This window comes from Aegilops tauschii, chromosome 1 (genome assembly GCF_002575655.3).
Source record: "Aegilops tauschii subsp. strangulata cultivar AL8/78 chromosome 1, Aet v6.0, whole genome shotgun sequence".
Classification (NCBI taxonomy): Eukaryota; Viridiplantae; Streptophyta; class Magnoliopsida; order Poales; family Poaceae; genus Aegilops; species Aegilops tauschii.
The window spans coordinates 152,182,035-152,200,768 of NC_053035.3; positions in this window are offsets into that span (position 1 = coordinate 152,182,035).

Below are 18,734 nucleotides of genomic sequence, written 5' to 3' on the forward strand. Positions count from 1 at the left end.
GATGAGGATACACCTTTTGGACGACACTTGAAGGAAGTTACTAAGTACCTGAACATCGGAATACCAAGCTTCACCGGAACCTACAACGCCACACTACCAGAAGAGGAGCGCTGGATGATTCAAGTTCAAGTTCCAGGAAGGACATTCATGCCAGCCACTGAGCCCATAGAGTTTTCCTTTGATGCACCAACCTAGAGTCTAGGAAAGAGCATGGCAGCCCACATCACCATGGGACGCATTGGAGAAGTGTACCACAATGATCTCAAGGACACTATCTATCAGATTTGTGGACGCCGAGACGAGCAATGGGAGATGATCAACACCAGGAAGGATAGATCTATTGCAGCTTTCATTTAGGAGTTAAACCAGCACATTCGTCGCCAGGAGGACCAGATGTGCGCAGACATGATAGAACTGAAGAAGGCAAAGACAAGGATCATGGAACTGGAGGAAGAACTCAAGGCTACATGCGATGGATATGAGGAGGAAATCGCAACATTGTTGGAGAAGAATGACGACCTGACAAAGAAGCTAGGAGTTTTCATGGGAGACCCAGCACTAGGAGGAGATGATGACGATTCTACTTGCCCGGAGAACTACATCATCATCGACGACACTGACTCGGACCCCAGTGATGATGATTGGGAGGATGAAGCCGGAGCAGATATCATGGAGTCTTCGACTGAGCAATTTTTCTAGTAGACCACCAAATTAGTAGCAGTATTCCACCATGTATATAGTATAGTCCAAGCACTTTGTAACGATAGTTAGATCGATTGTATGCCTTGTTTGAATTGATTGGAGTGATATGATTGTGATTGTCTCATGTGCATATGGGTAGTGTTTTCCCTCTAGACCTCATTCTATCCTATTTTCTCATCTTTTCCAAACCCATCAGTTGCCTCCGAGACGCGACACCAGATTTTTTCCCCACCGGAGATCACTCAGTTGATTCAGCAGCAGAATGCCCTGACGCAAGCACTAGTTCAGAACCAAGGCAACAACAACAACCCACCACCACCACCACCTGTTGATCACTTAGCCCGTTTTCTTAGGCTGAATCCGCCGGTGTTCTCCAGTAGCACCGAGCCGATTGTGGCAGATGATTGGCTCTGCAAGGTTGGAAGGGAGCTGATCACTGCAGGATGCACAGATGCGGAGAGAGTGCATTTTGCCGCACATCAGCTTGATGGACCCGCAGCATCATGGTGCGAGAATTACACAGCCACTCACCCCATTGACACCGTCACATCGGACCAGTTTCAGCAAGCTTTCCGTACTGCCCACGTTTCAGCAGGAGCTATGGGCATGAAGAAGCGTGAGTTTCGCAACTTAAGCCAAGGAGGACGTACCGTTGGCCAGTATGTGGAGGATTTCAGTAAGTTAGCACGTTATGCCCAGGATGACGTTGCTACGGATGCAGCTAAGCAGGAGAAGTTTCTGGAACGACTGAATGATGAGCTGAGCATGCAGTTGATGGTGGCAACTTTTAACAACTACCAGGAGTTGGTAGATAGAGCTCTCATGATTGAAGGGAAGCAACAGCAGATTGAGAGCCGTAAGAGGAAGTATGGACAAGGAAAGTACAGTACAGGAGCTCACCAGAAGCCTCGTTTTACCCCGAACTCGGGAGGACACCTTCAGCATAACCATGGAGGTCACAATCACAATGGAGGGAGCTCGCACAATCATAGTGGCCCCAAGAATGGCAATGGGAACGGAGGAAGCAACGGACAGAACCGTACCAACCCATCAACCCCAGCCAAGAGGGATCTAAGCCACGTTACTTGTTTCAAGTGCCAGAAGACTGGACATTATGCAAGTGAATGTCCGGAAGCTAAGAATGGAAATGGCAATGGAAGCTCGGGGAAGAAGCCGAACCCTTTCAACAGGGGACAGGTGAACCACGTTAATGTGGAGGAGATTGAAGCACAGCCTGATGCAGTAATAGGTAAGTTTTTGGTTAAGTCATTTACTGCAATCGTTCTTTTTGATACTGGTGCATCACATTCATACATATCAAGGGGATTTGTGGATAAGTTTAAGTTGCCCACCAAAGTTCTTAGAACACCTATGTTAGTAACCTCGCCAGGAGCAGAGTATATGGCAAGCCAAGGATGTTTTCAGATGCCATTGACCATAGGTAGGCATGTTTTCCCCTCAGACCTAATAGTTTTGGAGTCGCAAGGTTTGGATGTGATTTTGGGAATGGATTGGCTATCTATGTATGGAGGAAACATCGATTGCGCCAGTAAGACGATTCTGCTTACTACCCCAGAAGGAAGAAGGATTAAGTATGTATCCCGGCATTTGCCGAAGAGGACTCAAGTGAATTCCTTATCAGGAGTTGTACAGGAGGAAGTGCCAGTGGTAAAGGATTTCCCTGACGTATTTCCAGAGGAGTTGCCAGGCATGCCACCGGATAGAGACATCGAGTTTTTGATTGAGCTTTTGCCAGGCACTGGGCCAATATCTAAGAGACCGTACAGGATGCCCGCTAAGGATTTGGAAGAAATTAAGAAGCAGATTAAGGAGTTACTGGATAAAGGATATATTCGCCCAAGTTCGTCACCTTGGGGATCACCCGTACTTCTAGTGGAGAAGAAAGATGGATCGTTGAGGATGGTTGTTGATTATCGTGGATTGAATGAAGTAACAATTAAGAACAAGTACCCACTGCCGATGATCTGTTTGACCGACTACAAGGAGCTAATGTATTTTTGAAGATTGATTTGCGATCAGGATACCACCAGTTGAAGATTCGAGAGCAGGATATACCCAAGACAGCTTTTACCACAAGGTATGGGCTATATGAGTACACTGTTATGTCATTTGGCCCGACTAACACACCCGCCTATTTCATGAACATGATGAACAAAGTGTTTATGGAGTTTTTGGATAAGTTCATCGTAGTATTCATTGATGATATTCTGGTCTATTCGAAGAATGAAGAAGAGCATAAGGAGCATTTAAGTTTGGTACTTGGAAAGCTCAAAGAACATCAGTTATATGCCAAGTTCAGCAAGTGCGAGTTTTGGTTAAAGGAAGTTGGATTCCTTGGACATGTTATATCCGGAGAAGGAATAGCAGTAGATCCCACCAAGGTTAACACTGTGACAAATTGGGAGTCACCCACGACAGTTGGAGTAATCCGGAGTTTTCTGGGACTCACAGGATATTACCGGAGATTCATCGAGAATTTCTCGAAGATTGCAAAGCCTATGACGGAGTTGTTGAAGAAGGACCCCAAATTCAATTGGACTGAGAAATGTGGGGCTAGTTTCCAGGAGTTGAAGAAACGTTTGGTTACAGCGCCAGTGTTGATTTTGCCAGATCAACGCAAGGATTATGAAGTATATTGTGACGCTTCTCGTCGAGGACTTGGAGCGGTACTAATGCAGGAGGGAAGAGTTGTTTCATATGCCTCACGACAGCTTAAACCCCATGAGTTGAATTATGCTACACATGATTTGGAGTTAGCAGCCGTAGTACATGCGTTGAAGACGTGGAGACATTTTCTCATCGGAAACCATTGTGAGGTGTACACGGATCACAAGAGTTTGAAGTACATTTTCACGCAGAAGGAGTTGAATCTCAGGCAAAGGAGATGGTTGGAGCTCATTAAGGATTATGATATGAGATTGCATTATCACCCAGGGAAGGCTAACGTAGTAGCCAATGCGTTGAGCCGCAAGAGCCATGTCAACACACTCATGACTGGAGAGTTACCCAAGGAGTTAGCAGAAGATCTTCGTGAACTATGTTTCAAAATAGTTTCGAGAAGCTATGTAGCAGCATGGGAGATTCAGTCTACTTTGATGGATAAGATCAGAGAAGCTCAGAAGACAGACAAGGAAATTGCCGAGATAAAGGAAAGGATGAGTAAAGGAAAAGCCAAGGGATTTCGTGAGGATGAGCATGATACCTTATGGTTGGAGGACCGCATTTATGTGCCCAATGATCCAGAGATCAGGAAGTTGATCTTGCAAGAGGCCCATGATTCACCATATTCGATTCACCCAGGAAATACCAAGATGTACCTGGATTTAAGGGACAGATTCTGGTGGACCGGAATGAAGAAGCATACTGCGGAGTATGTAGCAGTTTGTGATGTATGTCAGAGAGTAAAGGCAGAGCATCAGAAGCCAGCAGGATTGCTACAACCATTGCCGATACCCGAATGGAAGTGGGATAAGCTAGGCATGGATTTTATCACAGGATTGCCCAGGACTCGTTCAGGCTATGACTCGATATGGGTTGTAGTCGATCGTTTGACGAAGGTAGCTCATTTCATCCCAGTTAAGACCACTTATACAAGTGCTAAGTTGGCAAAGATATACATGACCAGGATCGTATGTCTGCATGGAGTTCCGAGGACCATTGTATCAGATAGAGGAACCCAGCTTACTTCAAAGTTTTGGAATCAATTGCACGAAACTTTGGGTACCAGGCTAGAGTTCAGTACAACCTTTCATCCACAGACAGACGGACAGACCGAGAGAGTCGATCAGATTTTGGAGGACATGCTGAGAGCTTGTGTGCTAGATTATGGATCTAGTTGGGACGACAATTTTCCGTATGCAGAGTTCTCTTACAACAACAGTTATCAATCCAGTTTGAAGATGGCCCCTTTTGAAGCTATGTATGGAAGGAGGTGCAGGACACCGTTGTTGTGGGACGAAGTTGGAGACCGCCGGTTGTTTGGACCAGATTTGATTAAAGAGTCTGAACAGAAAGTGAAGTTGATTCCCGATAGGCTCAAGGTGGCCCAGTCCAGGCAGAAGAGTTATGCGGATTCTAAACGCAAGGAGACAGTTTACGAAGTCGGAGACAGAGTTTATCTTCGAGTATCACCACTTCGAGGAGTGAAGCGCTTTGGAGTTAAGGGAAAGTTAGCGCCATGTTTTGTAGGACCATACAAATTTTTGGAGCGTATGGGTGAAGTTGCCTACAAGTTGGAATTGCCCGGAGGATTGTTGGGAGTTCACGATGTGTTCCATGTTTCTCAGCTGAAGAAGTGCCACGCAGAGATGGCTGAGATACCACTGAGAGATACAATGCCATTGGAAGCGATTCAGCTGGATAGCGATTTGACCTATGAGGAGAAACCAGTCAAGATTCTCGAATATGCCAGCCGAGTCACCCGCAGCAAGGTTATCAAGTTTTGCAAAGTTCAGTGGAGTCACCATACCGAGGATGAAGCCACCTGGGAGCGAGAGGAAGATCTACGGAAGGACCACTCTCACCTATTTTCTAGCCAACCCGAATCTCGAGGGCGAGATTCATCTTAAGGGGGGTAGGTTTCTAACATCCCAAATTTTCAATTTGGAATGTTATACATAGATCATTCTTGCATAACATATTTTATTGCATTTTGTTTTGCGATCCTAGAAATTCTATGCAACTCAAGGACCCACGGAGAGAGTTGGGGATTTCATTATTTTCATATTTGGGTTTTCTCAAATTTTGTAAATAGGATAATTTGTTTTAATTATTTTTCTCTCCGAAAATATTTCATATCAATTATATGAGAGGGGATAATATGACTTCTCCAAAAATAATGAAATATTGGAGGAAAAATATTAAAAACAAATATTTGATTTTATTTGAACTAGGAAAAAATATGCGTTTTTCAAAATTGCATTTTAGGCCCAAATAAATGTTCATCTTTTTCTAAATATTTTATTTAGATGGAGAAAATTTGTTTTGGCATTTTTAGATTTTTATTTATTTTTCTAGGATTTATTTAAATTTTGGCGAAATTGTTTTTTTCATATTTTTTTCGCCCGCGGACCGAACTGGGCCGAAGGCCCAGCCGGCCCATCTGCCCGCGCCGCCTCGCCCGAGCGTGGCTGGGCCGGACTCCCGCCGGAGTCCGGGTCAGCGCCGCCGTCGCCGCCCGGGGGTGCCCCCTCCCCCAAGTCGGACGCCCCCAACCCCTTTAAGTACCCCGCCCGCCGCCACCTCTTGCCCACCCCGAGCCGAGCCGCCCCGCCAGCGAACGCCGCCGCCCGCGCCGCCGAATGCTGCCGTCGTCGCCGTTCCGCCGCCGCCACCGCCCGCCCTCACCGCCGCCCCGCCGCTCGACGCCAACCCCGCCGGAGCCCGCCGCCGGAGCCGCCGTCGTCCCGCGCCTCGCCGGAATCCCGCCGGACCCGAGGTAGCCGCCGCCGCCGGTCTTTCCCGGAAAACCGATCGGTTTTTTATATAAAACCCGCGTTTGTTTTTTATATATATAGATCGGTTTAGTTTTTTTTCCGGTTTATTTATTTTGCGGACGTTCGTCCGTACGTTCGTTTTAACGAACGGTTTTCCCCCGATAGTTACAGACAACGAACGTTCGTTCGTTAGCCTGTTCGTTAGTTTTTCTTGTTCTAGGATTTTTCGCGATTATTTTCGATCGCGATTTCCGATCTGTTTTTCGTTTTAGTATAACTTTTCGGTGTTTATCGGAATCAGGCGATTCAAGCGCCTAGAGTTTCGTCTCTCGAAACCCTCTTTCTGTTTAACCAACTTGAACAAGATTTTGGTACTGTAAAATTTGACTTAGGTCTAGATTAGTAAATGAAGCTTGTTTCGTTCGCCGTTTGAGTTTCGTTGCTTCGTTCGATTTGATTCTTTTCGCAAACCGGAGTTCTTAAGTTGAACTTTCTGGTTAGATCTCTTATTTTGAGTTTTATCGGTGCACCCTTGCTTGATTGCTTATGTATGTATTGTTTGTTTGCGATAGAGTACCCGGAGTGCGAAGTGTGCTACTACGAGTCTCTAGGTTTCACGGATCATCAGCAAGGCAAGTAACACTTTGATCATACCTCTTTACCACCCAGTTTTATTGCATTAGATCAATCCTCAAACTATTGCATGATTAGGATCTGATTAAAATGTGGGTTTTGGGAAGTAGTTGAGGTAGTACCTATTGCCCTGTTTATATCAAACCATTGGGAGTTACTTCTATGTTTGCTTATATTGCTATGCTATGCTCGTAGACGTGGATTGGGTTTGAGAGTTTTCCAGACAGATGTGAGATTGTTAATTAATGGTTCAACTCAAGGTGGCTACTTTAATTTACATCTGGGTGGATTGAGGCACCTGGAGAACCCAGTGTTGCCTGTATTTTTGGATATCCCGGAGTACCCGTGTGATCATCCTATGGACCGCCACCCAGACTCAAAGGGATCATGAGATTATTCATGCTAGAAAGTTCCGTGTGCAGCCACAAGCTATTATGGGCTCTAGAATAGTTGAGTAGGTTGCATGACCTCTTGAAGAGGTGGGCTAGCAGATGTAGGGGAAAGTAGGTGTATCTGTCCACCCGGAGTAAAGAGTATTGTTTCTGAAAGACTGTGTCTCGGTCATCCGTTTCTCAAACACAGTGTAGTGCGAGAAATCAAGCGGAGGCGATCGAGTCTTGTGGGGAAAAGTGCGCAAACCTCTGCAGAGTGTAAAATCTAATTATGGTTAGCCGTGTCTCCGGTTATGGACATCTTGAGTATCTAGTTCTTGGATTATCATGTGAATCTCATCATCATGTTACTTAATTTAATTTGATTGGGTTAATCACGTTCTTAATTGGGATTGAGTTGGAGGTACCTTCTCAATGTTTAACAACCACCATGATAGTTAAATAAAATTTATTCCTTCGTGGTAGGGAAAAATTGGCTTTTCGCAAAACTGTAACCATAGAGCTTTCCACCCGCCAACTATGCATGTAGTGATAGCATTATTCTGTTCATTACTCTCTATGTGTTACATTGCCAGCATATTCCATGTGCTGACCCGTTTTCGGGCTACAACGTATCATGTTGCAGACTTTTCAGACGACGAGTAAGGTGCCATAGGTCGTGGTCTTATACTCAGTGATGCCGTTGGAGTTGATGGACTCACTCTATCTTCCAAGCCTTCCGCTATTATCGTTTTTAGATGGCCTTAAGCCGTATTTATTGTATTATGTTCTCTTTTGAGATATTCGATGTAATAAGTGTGTGATTGCTACTCTGTTATAAATCCTTCAAGTACTGTGCGTGTCAGCATTACCGATCCAGGCATGACACTAATGCACAGAGACTAGACTGTCTGAGGTCTGGTCGCTACAGAATTGCACAAGGAGCGACCAACAACTGGGACCAAGCAGCTCGAGCAGTATTTGTCTTTTTGAGGTGTGAGCACTGTAGAGTTTTTCTTGAGTGATGTTTTCGTTGTTGTTCAAAGGAGAGCAGGGTATTAACTGGGCGGGCTGTGGCCCGTCTAGCCTAGGCCAGATATCCAACCTAGATATTAATTTTTTTCAAGCTGAAAATGGCTAGCCTAGCTATACTTTTTTTTTAGGAATACCCAGGCAAGGTCAACTTGTTATTCTCCGCCCCGCTGGGCTGCAAATCTTTCCTAGGAGGGATGCATTAGGCTTAACAAGAAAATGGGCTTTAAGAAATAATAAATGGGGTGTAATTATAAAAACTGGGCAGTAAATATAAAAAAATGCACCAAACACGTAATTACTTTATAAAATAATATTTCTAGATTTTGAAAATTTTAATTTCATTAATTGTTGTGCGCGCAATGTTTTTTTGGATTTTTACGTAATACAAATTCATATTGAAATCGTATTTAATCTGACTAGAAATTTTGGGATAAAAATATTTCGGACCCCTTAAAATGTGGGAAATTTTATTGAATTCTGTTTTGAACGGTTGGTTGAAATTATTAATCGTTGTCCTAGCTAGAAAATGGGCTGTACTTTTAACAAACTGTAAATGGGCTGTAGTAAATTCCATTAGAATTCAAAAATGGGCTGTACATTCTTACAAATCGCAAATGGGCTATAAGTTCTCTGCCACACACTTGTGGGCCTACTAAGTTGACGCGTATGCAAGGCTTTGTCAACTTATAGTCAACACACGGTTCTAGCAGCAGTGTCCGTTGGATGTCCATCCAACAGATGTCGTGCTTCTTCTTCAATCTCGGATATTCTAGCTTCAACCGCCCAAAAAATGATTCCTCCCCCTGACATCTGGGGCGCACCGTTTCGGAGGCAGACCTGTGGGCCTACTAAGTTGACGCGTACCAAGGGCTTTGTCAACTTAGTCAATATAAACGATTCTAGTTGCAGTGATCGTACGATGTCCATCCAACGGCCGTTGTGATTCTTCAACCTCTGGTCTTCTTGCTCGAGCCTCCCAAAGCAACGCCGGTCGTGCCGCCCGCTCCTGCCTCCCGTGGCCGGATGTGCTGCCGCGGAGGCCTTACCTCCCCCTACCACTCCCACCGCTGGCCAGGCCCTGCGGCGATGGCATCCTCACACCGCAGCCGAACCAATGAACCCTCGTACTCCTCTCCGCGTGGGCATCCACTGCCGTGTCTTCCCCGGCTCTGCGTTGTCCCCTTCCTAGGCCTCGCCGTCGTCCACCGCCTTGGTGCTGTCAGCGCGGCGTGGTCAATGTGGTCAACGACCGACTTCCATCGGACGAGTACTATACGTGGAGAGGCTGATAGCTGGGTCCACGGCCGGAGCAAGGAAGTGCCTCCTTATTACGCAAAAAATAATTATTCATCCACGTGACAGCAGGGACCCATCGGATGGGCCACCGTATTTCACGAAAAACTGTTTCCCCCCTGACTGCTGGGACCCACAAGCTACATCTTCGCACGCAAGGAAGTGCGTCCATATTACGGGCAAAAAAAATGATTCCCCCCTAACTGCTGGGACCCACCCGGTCGAAGCATACGTAGCGTTGTCATTCTGGTCGCGAACGTGTACATACATACTGGTCGTTCAATCTGTCTGCAGGTTGCAGCGATGAACCGTGGCCGTGTAAGGAAGGCACTTGTGGTAGTAGAGGCGCGCACGTGTGGTAGTAGAGGCGCCCGCGTAGCATGTACACGTACGTACAGCGGCCATGTTGCAAGGAAGTAAATACGGCCACGTACGTACATACGGGCGGGGTCTTGAACGCCTACTCGCGCATATGTACGGCCAGGGCTCGTGTACATGGCTGGGTCGGAATGGAGAAACTGCGTCGTCGTCGTGTTCATGGGGAGGAAACAGAATGCGTCGTGTTCATCGGGAGGCAACGGAACGTGTGCTGTTCATCGGGAGCCAACTGGCTTGGATGGAACAGCCGATGGAAACGAGGCCTAGCGTACCACAGAACGGAGGAAACGGCCTTGTGTTCGACCGGCCACGGTGGAAACGGGATCCTGTTCATCGTGAGGGGTCTGGCGTACCGCAAAACAGAGGAAATGGACCTCCTACGGTCGAAACGGGGTCCTGTTGATTGGGAGGGGTGTGGCGTACCGCAAAACGGAGGAAACTGACTTGTGTTGGAGCGCTACGGTCGAAACGGGGGTCCTGTTCATCGGGAGGGGTGTGGCGTACCGCAAAACGGGACTCCACGGGATACTGTTCATCTCCACCGTCGACTGCCTCCACGGGCTACTGTTCATCCACCGTCGACTGTTCATCCACGGGCTCCTGTTCATCCAGCCTCTACCGCGCGCTCCTCCACCGGCTACTGTTCAACCAGCCCTCTCCACGGGGTCCTGTTCAACGACCCCTCCACGGGCTACTATTCATCCAGCCCTCCACCGGCTACTATTCAACCAGCCCTCCACGGGGTCCTGTTCGTCCAGCCCTCCACGGGGTCCTGTTCGTCCAGCCCTCCACGGGGTCCTGTTCATCCACCGGCTCGATCGATCGGGGGTACTGTTCATCCAGCGGCAACGACCTCTACTACCACGGGGTCCTGTTCATCCAACCCCCACCAGGAACTATTCATCCAAAACCCCTCAACAACGCTCACTGTTCATCCAGAGGCAGCATCGATAGGCTTCAGTTAGCAGCAGTAGCGAAGGAATCACACTTGGGTTCAGTTAACAGCAAGGGATCGATCAATCGCTCGGGTTCAGTAACGCGTAGCCTGCAGTGCAATCGCTCGGGTCCAGTTAGAGCCCAACGCTTCGCTCGGGTTCAGTTAGAGCCCAACGCCTCGCACACACGCGCATACATACGAGAGAAACGCGCATCGCTCGCCCCCCGACCGGCCACCGTAACCGGGAACTCCCCGATATTTTCCTCGCCCTCGCTTCTACCATAGTTTTTTCCATCATGGACGGCCCAAAGAATGTCATGCAGCTGCGTCTCCGGCCCTCCCAGGATGAAAAGCCCATTTTCTGTCATGATTTTTGGTCATAGAAGTAGGACCCCACCACATCTATGATGATACCGGGTTTTGTCACAATTATCGTCATAGAAGTGTCATAAGTATGACAGAAAAAAATTCGTTCGGCCCAAAATGTCACGGATGTGTCTTTTGTTTGTAGTGATGCTTGCTTGAAATGTATTGTGAATGTTTAAACTTGTGCTAAAACTCCACCTTAACTTGAAGAAATTAAAAAACTGCTACTTTTCTTTGTTCAGGGTCTAATTACCCCCCTCTAGACACCTCTTCTCGATCCTTTCAAATAGTGCTACACCATTGTATACTCGATCTTTGTGCTAAGATGGCCTTCGATGGCTACGTGCTCGGCCTCATTGACTGTAGAAATAGGCTGCCATAATTTAGCACTCAAATCTGTTTGCTGAATTAGCTTTACATATATTTCGTTACTTAGATCTGATTGTCCAAATATCTTTCCATAGCTTTAGACATCGACCTAGGTATTTTTTCTCGACTTCATAAAAAAGCATATTTGTTTTTCCTGTAATATCTAGTAGAAGAACTAATTTGTATGTCTAATAGATGGACATGACTTGGATAACTTCTGCTCGAAGATTCTCCGCTGCATATGTCGAGGGGGTTGAAAACTTCATGAACTTTATCAGAGGTGAGTACGGTGGTCCGAAATTAGATGTGCTCTGCCCGTGTAGCAGTTGTATGAATTCGGTTACAAGACCCCAGTCAACTATGCAAAATCATCTACACTTGTATGGGATGTCAGTCACATATACTAGGTGGGTTCATCATGGGGAAGCTGTGAACGTCAATGTTACTGATTATGTGGAAGCAGCAGATCACCATCTTGATCTGCCTGATGCTCAGGTGGAAGAGGAGGAGGAGGAGGTGGTGGTGGCGGAGCCAGTGAGTTTTACCAACATTGAAACAATGTACGAAATGCTCGCGCATTTCATGCACTTTCACCTGCAGAAGAAAAACGGCGGGCCCGCATGTTGGAACAATGCAACATGGTTGTCACCCCAGGAAATAAGCCGTCAGTATTCTCAACTATGGTCACCTTTCTTCAGGTGAAGACATCTGAGCGGATGACCAACAAATGATTCGATGCGATGTTGGCTGCTTTCCGCAAATCTTTCCCAGATGCGTCTGATCTGCCACACACCTACAATAAAATGAAGAATTTCCTTCGTGCAGTTGGCATTGGATATGATATGATCCATGTTTGTAAGAATAATTGTGTTATATTCCGGAAGGATTATGCCAACTTAAGTGAATGCCCAAAATGCAAATCATCAAGATGGAAAGGTGGCGATGCTGTGAAGAGGATTCCTCATAATGTTCACAGACATTTTCCAATTATACCAAGATTGCAGAGGTTGTTTCATGATGCTGAAACAAGAGAGGATGTAGTGTGTCATTCTAGGAACTAGGAGTACAGAGATCAGAATGTAATGAGCCATCCATCCCATGGTAGTGACTGGAAAAGCTTCAATCAAAAACACAAAAAGTTTGCTGCTGACCCGAGAAACATTAGAATTGGCTTAGCTACAGATGGATTTAACCCATTTGGCCACCAGAGCGCCACATATAGCATGTGGCAAGTGCTTGTTATCCCTTACAACATGCCTCCAAATGTCTACACCAAAGAATCAAACTACATGATGGCCTTTCTCATCCCAGGTCCAAAAAGTCCTGGAAAGGATTTTGATTTATTCATGGAGCCTCTTGTGGAGGAATTTCAATAGCTATGGAGGGGTGTTCTCACTCAAGCCTATATAGCAGCTCACCAGCTGATTTCTTTCTGCGTGTTGTTATAATTTGGTGCATCCATGATTATCCGTCTTTGGGCACTATGTCAGGGTGAACGACACATGGTTACAATGCATGTGTTCGCTGTGACAAGAATCCGCTGTCATATGCAATACTTAGCAATATCTGTTACATTGGACACCACAGTTTCCTTGCCAAGGACAAGCCGTGTCCTACAAAATACCGAAAAAATGTGTTCAATGCAAAGCATGAAAACCGTGATGCACCAAAGAGGCTCACCGGCGATGAGGTGCAAGTGGAATTAGAGAAGGTCAGGCATATTACGCCAGGAAACCATCCTGATAATGGTAGCAGGAAAAGGAAGCGTGGCAGGGCAGAAGAGAGATTATTATTTACCCACAGGTCCACTTTGTGGGACTTGTAGTATTGGAAAGATTTGGATCTGCGGCATAATCTTGATGTGATGCACATCGAGAAAAATATATGTGACAACATTATCGGCACACTTCTTAATACTGAAGGCAAGACGAAAGATACCTTAAAATCTAATATTGATTTGACACACCTGGGTATCAGAAAGGATTTGCAGGTGGAAGATGAAGGTAAACCACGGGATATGGCACCAGCTGTGTATGTCTTGTACAAGGTAAATAGAAAAGAATTCTGCAAGGTCCTATCACGTGTGAGATTCCCACATGGATTTGCTTCCAACCCTGAAAGGAGAGTCAGTGCAGATGCAAACAAGGTAAAAGGGTTGAAAACTCACACTGGTACGCATCAGTGCTATACAAACGGTTTTTAACCCCTTTCCGCGACGACATTTGGAACCGTCGCCAAGTGAGTGTGGGCGATAGGGGGGTCCTTCCCACATGACCCAGAAACCGCCGGGGATAGGCCCTCCTGGCACACAGGCTGGGGCAAAATGAGCTCGTGTGCGATTAGGCGAGGCATCGAAACCCAATCATTTCCGTTCGTATGTACATCCCACATGGTGAATCCCAGAAAAACATTCCCGTTCTTATGTATATCACACACAGTCAATCCAAGGAATACGTTTCCGTTCTTATGTACATCCCACACAGTCAATCTAGGGAAAACAATATCCCACACAGTCAAGCAATCTCGGAGACCTATACTGATTTTGAAGCTGGATTTTGCCAAGGCTTTTGACATGATCAAGCATGAAGCAATATTGTTAATCCTGTAGTAGAAGGGCTTTGATGTCAAATGGCTAGCTTGGGTTAAGGAAATCTTATCTTCTGGTTCTTCTTCGGTTTTGTTAAATGGAGTGCCAGGCAAACAATTTCAGTGCAAGTGCGGTGTTAGGCAAGGGGACCCTTTATCTCCTCTGCTCTTTGTAATCGTTGCCGATCTTCTGCAATCAGTTGTCAACAGAATGCTGGTTGATGGAGTCCTCACCCTACCAATTCCCTCCCATGATCCACATTTTCCAATCATCCAATATGCTGATGATACTATATTAACTGTACCTGTAGTGGACTCCCAGCTCATTGCTCTCAAGGAAATGTTGGATGTTTTCTATGCCTCAACTGGCCTCAAAGTGAATTTCCAGAAATCCACAATGGTGCCCCTTAACATTGACAATGAGGAGGCCATTAGGCTTGCTGCTGTGTTTGGATGCTCTTTGGGGACGCTTCCTTTCACTTACCTAGGTCTCCCCATGGGAACTACTAAGCCAAGGATTATTGATCTTTTGCCTTTGGTTGATAGGATGGAAAGAAGGCTTACTGCTAGCTCTGCCATGCTGAATCAAGGCTCCCGGCTTCAGTTGCTGACCTCTGTGTTGTCCTCTATGCCCATTTATTTCCTTTGATCATTGGACATTCTAATTGGCATTATTAAGCAACTGGAATGAATTCAACGACAATGCCTCTGGCGTGGCAATTCAGACACACCCAAACAGTCACTTGCAACATGGGAGTTGGTTTGCAGGCCCAAGGATAAAGGTGGTCTTGGCATAATTAACTTGCACCTTCAGAACCAAGGATTACTCATTAAGCATCTTCATAAGTTTTTCAATAAGGAAGACATCCCTTGGGTCTCTCTTATCTGGAACTCTTATTATGATGGTGTTGTACCCCAGGCCACGGTGTTGTGTGGCTCTTTCTGGTGGAGGGACGTTTTCAAGCTGGCTGATTCTTACAGAGCAATCTCTACAGCCACTGTGAATCAGGGAGATTCTATTTTGTTCTGGTCTGACAGTTGGATACTACACAATTCAAACAGACCACTTCGGGACCGGCTGCCTCACTTATTCTCCTTTGTCAAGGATGACAAGATCTCTGCCATGGATTTCCCGGATTCTGAGGATGTGACATCAATGTTTCATTTGCCAATCTCGAGCGCAGCAGCTTCAGAACTTGATCACCTCCTTCTTTGGGTCACTATGTTGCAAAGAGATGCTACTGCTCCTGATGTGTGGTCTTGGCCTTCAAAGACTGGTTACTCTGCTAAGAGCTTTTACACCATAATGCACACACACCTTTCGACAATTACGCCTTGTGTTTGGCTTTGGAGAAGTTCATGCACGATGAAAATCAAGGTTTTTGGTTGGTTGCTCTTTTTTGATTGGCTAAACACTCGAGACCTCCTTCTTAGGAGACATTGGAGGACTGATCAAGAGGCTAACCTTTGTGTACTTTGTCCCGCCCGTCTGCATGAGGATAGGTTCCATCTCTTCTTCAACTGCAATTTCAGTCAACGGGTCTGGTCTTATCTCCAGATTGATTGGTTGGGCGGACATGATGTGACCTTCTGCCTTTTGCACGCCAAGAAGAATTTTCAGCAACCATTCTTCTTTGAGGTTATGCTCACTGCGGCCTGGTGCATTTGGACTACTAGGAATGGGAAGATCTTCAGATCAGAGAGGGCCTCGTTTGGCATGTGGAGGGGTAAATTTGTACATGATATCAACTTGTTGTACCATAGAGTGAGGGAGAGTGTTAAACCTGCTTTCTTAGCTTGGGTTAATAATCTTCCTTAGATTGTTGTATTTTGTAGCATAGGTAAGTAGGTAAGTTTCTTTTCTGCCTTTCTAGTTTGTATATAGGCGGACCTCTATCCTTTTAATATTAAATAAAAGATTGTGGAGCTTTTTCTTCACAGTACATAGTCAAAAAAAAATCTAGGGAAAACATTTCCGTTCGTATGTATATCACACACAGTCAATCCAAGGAATATGTTTCCGTTCTTATGTACATCCCACACAGTCAATCCAGGGAAAACGTTTCCGTTCATATGTACATCCCACACAGTTTTATATATAGGCTCGTGTGTGAAAGGTGTAACTATCACACACGCTCTGCCTTTGTTAACCGTTTGCTTTTATCAACTACATCACACACGATTTGATGAAGAAAACTGTGTGGCATTGGGCTATCCATCACAAGCGCTTTTATTGCCAGAACCGTTTGCAAAGTTCCATGACCCATTTAGCAGGTTTATTAGTTTACAATAAATAATTCCAGTATTACGCAAATTCACATTTCATATCGAACAACCGTTTGCCAATTTCATATGAGGCACATAAATATATTTTAACATCATAGTACGATAGCTACCTGGAAACAACACAGTACAACATATTGCTAGTTCAACTTCATAAGAACAATATTAGAACAATATATACATTTCCCTAATCGAGATCATCCAGGCACGTCTTATCCACCTCTGCTTTTAGTTCAGTAAGAAACTGTTTTGCACTGTCCAACTGGGAAAGTGCCTCCTCCTTCGCCAACACCATCTTCGCAAAGTGTGATTTAAAAAAATTTGAGCTCATTCTCCACCTTCCTCTTTTTATCCCGCATCTTCAAATATTCTTCAGCGTTGACAACACTTTCTCTAAGCCTTCCTCTGTTCTCTTCCTCATACATGCTCCAGAGCTTTGCTAGGGACATCTTCAAAGACTGTGGCCACTCTTGATCAACCCACTCCAAGTAAGAACACTTCCATTCATCCTATAATATTTAAAACTAGATCAGTAACAATTGTAGGGGAAATGGGTTTATAGCAACATAAAAAAAATCACCAATACTTATTTTGAAAAACTGAAGAAACAGGTTAATTATGACATATCTTCTGAAAAAGATCAATGTGCAAATGAATTAATTGCTACTGAGACAACAACCAAATTCTGAAACATCAGAAGCTATAATTAACTACAACAATGCTACAAGTTCTTACTCATGTACTATAAACAACAAATTGAACATTTTATGAGGAAGGTAAGTATAACTGCAACAGCATAGCGACAGTGTTTGGATGACAGCAAATTGATACTAATAGGTGTGTACATGCACAAATTTAGTAACATAGAACTAATAGCACTAAGGTCGTCCACTATGTATGCCAAAACCAGTGTAAAGACAACTGTTGCTGCATCTCGCACCAGTGCCCTGCAATGGCGAGCCGATGCAGCAGAAAAGAATCAGGGACCAGCACTCTAGAGCACCTAGTTGCTCCGATGCCCAGTTCCTTCATGCCATAAAGATTTAATATTTTACTGCTTGGCTGCTCGGATGTGTGGACCAAAGTTGGCTGCACAAACTGCTGAAGCGGTGCCAAATAATTTTCTAATGGCACCGCTAATGAGATGGCAACATGTTTAGATACTAGATACAAACCGTGACACTGTCTTAGGATGTGTTTGGTTGAAGGTGTGGTTTGAATGGGTTGGAACCGTGACAGTGTCTGAATCACATCTAACAAATGATTTGTAACCACGAAAGAGGGTCTCACCTTCTTTGCACATGCCAGAAACTTCCTCAAACTGTCCACCAATTCAAACGCAACTAGCTTCATGCATGGAGATTGATGGTGAGAACGAGCAGACAGATCTTGAGCCACCCCACCCCATTCGTTGCAACTGATGGTCCTAGGGAGCTACAAGAGGAAGAAATGACTCAAATCGACCGTTGGGTTAAAATCCTTTATTCCAAGTCATAGCCCGAGAGAGAGAGAAGAGAGGCGTACCCGGGTGGTGAAGGAGTCATCGTTAGAGGAGGAACCGCTGGAGAGGTCATTCAAGAAGACCATGGCGACCCCATCGGTAGGATGCGAGACGGCGAGAGCGAGGAAGCAAGCGAGGAAGCGGCTATAGCTTAGGAAGGAAGGAAGGAGGAAATAGGGGAAATGTGACTTGTGGTTGGGGAGAAAAGGGGGCGGGGGTAGATATTTTGGCGGTAGGCCAAAATTTTGGAAATGTGGAGGGAAACTTTGTGCGGGGTGCCGCCGGACACCATTCACTTTGAACGATTGTGTTCATTGCAAACGATTCTTCTGCTTTACACGCATGGGATGAGTTTGATTATTCAAATTTTGGTGGAAATTTCCCTGGGTACGTCATTGCATAATTTAACATCGCTTGCTAATTTGGGCACACAAAAGAGCATATAGCACACAGACCACACTTCCTGAATCGAGCAATTTTAGTAATTAAATAGAGCCAGTTGACCTAAAGATTGCTCTAACAAAAGACCAGCATTAAAAACAAAGCCTAAGTACGCATAATTTTAACAAATCCGCCGCCAGGCGGCCTATGCATCACCGGTGTGAGATGAGACGTCGATGACTTGTCCTGGCGAAATGCCGCCGTTGGTGGACTCCACATCCCCCCTGCTGAACTCGACCGCGTCCACGTCCTCGTCCTCCGCGCCGTCCTCAAGGTTGTAGTGCTCGTAGTAGTGGCTGCACCAGAGCTCGCATTGGTACTCCATCACCGATTCCTTGATGGACAGACTCTTCTCTACCTCGACCTCGGCCACTTGCAACTCC